Below are 1,604 nucleotides of genomic sequence, written 5' to 3' on the forward strand. Positions count from 1 at the left end.
ATAATAATTAGTATTAATTATTCTATTATTCGTTATTAGAAGTTATTAGAAAGATTTCTTATAATCATTAAAATTTGTATATAATTTAATTATACTAAGTATATCTAAGTGAGGATATAGACTAAAGTGCGAAGAGTGCAGAACTAACTAAATGACTTATTCATATTTCTACATGAAATAGGATAATCCATTTATTTATTATTCTTCTTTGTATTATCTTTTTTTTCTAACTTTCATTTTTGAATTTTTTTTTGAATTTTACTTTAATAATTTAATAAAAAGAAAGACTTTTTACCGTTATAAATTCCCCAAAAATCCGTTATAATTTATAATCTGATCCGTCCATTTTTTTAGTAAAAAAGGGAGTCCCAGGAGATATAGAAATATGCAAGACTCTCTATTTTCTATGCGTAGGTAAGAAAAGAAAGAGCATGAAGTTAAGTTCGTTTTCTTTTTATTTATTATACCTTGCCCATTTTTTTACGAAAAAAAGGATTCACTTTTTTTTCTTGTTGATAGGGGTTTCTTAATTAGTAATCTGGAATACCGGTAAAAAAAAATTTATCTGCATGATTCTTTCTACAATTTTCTCTTATGTTATGTCACAAAAATCCATTCTTCATATTTTTCCTTTGATTCTGCTAAAAAAATACCGGCTCGCCAGAAAAAAAAATAAAGAAATTAACGAATTGCAATTTCATTAATTTAACTATTTAACTTCAGACTCTACTTGATTTATGAGTCAAAGGAAAAAAAATCATGAAGCTGAAGTAACTCATTCAGAACGCCTTTTAAAAGATTACGTAGTACAATTGAATCGAATAAGCCCTTATGAAATAAAAATTCGGCTGATTGTGAACCTTCAGGTACTGTCTTATTAAATGTTTGTTCGATTACTCTTTTACCTGCAAATACAATATAGGCGTTAGGTTCAGCAATAATGATATCCCCCAACATACCAAAACTAGCTGTCACCCCGCCCGTTGTAGGAGATGTAAGGATTGATACATAAAATAAATTTTTATTCGGTTGATAATCATATAAAGCAGAAGATATTTTAGCCATTTGCATCAAGCTCAAACTTCCTTCTTGCATGTGCGCTCCTCCGGAAGCACACACTAAAATAATAGGTAAAAATTTATTGGTAGCATAGTCGATCAAACGAGTAATTTTCTCACCTACTACGGATCCCATACTACCCCCCATAAACTGAAAATCCATAACTCCAATTGCTACAGGAATGCCGTTTAGTTGACCTGTACCTGTTTGAACGGCCTCGGTTAATCCTGTCTTTCTTTGATAAGAATCAATATGATCCTTATAAGGTTCCTCTTCTGAATGAAATTCAATAGGATCTAAAGATACCATATCTTCATCCAGAGGATCCAAGTGCCTAAGTCAATCGAAAGCTCAATTCTATCTGAACTACTCATTTTTAAATGATATCCGCATTGTTCACAAACATTCATTCTGGACTTCAAAAATTTCTTATAATTTAATCCATAACAATTTTCGCATTGAACCCACAAATGCTTGTATTTTTGAGTTATATCGAGATCATTAGAACTTTCTCTTATAGTTAAATCGCTACCATTCGTACTAGT

General features: G+C 30.3%; 1 pseudogene; it reads right to left on the reverse strand.

Moving 5' to 3' along the window:
* Positions 1–1,604, reverse strand: part of LOC126665984 (acetyl-coenzyme A carboxylase carboxyl transferase subunit beta, chloroplastic-like) — a 2,213-nt pseudogene continuing 609 nt past the window's right edge.

This window comes from Mercurialis annua, linkage group LG1-X, assembly GCF_937616625.2.
Source record: "Mercurialis annua linkage group LG1-X, ddMerAnnu1.2, whole genome shotgun sequence".
NCBI classification, from domain to species: Eukaryota; Viridiplantae; Streptophyta; class Magnoliopsida; order Malpighiales; family Euphorbiaceae; genus Mercurialis; species Mercurialis annua.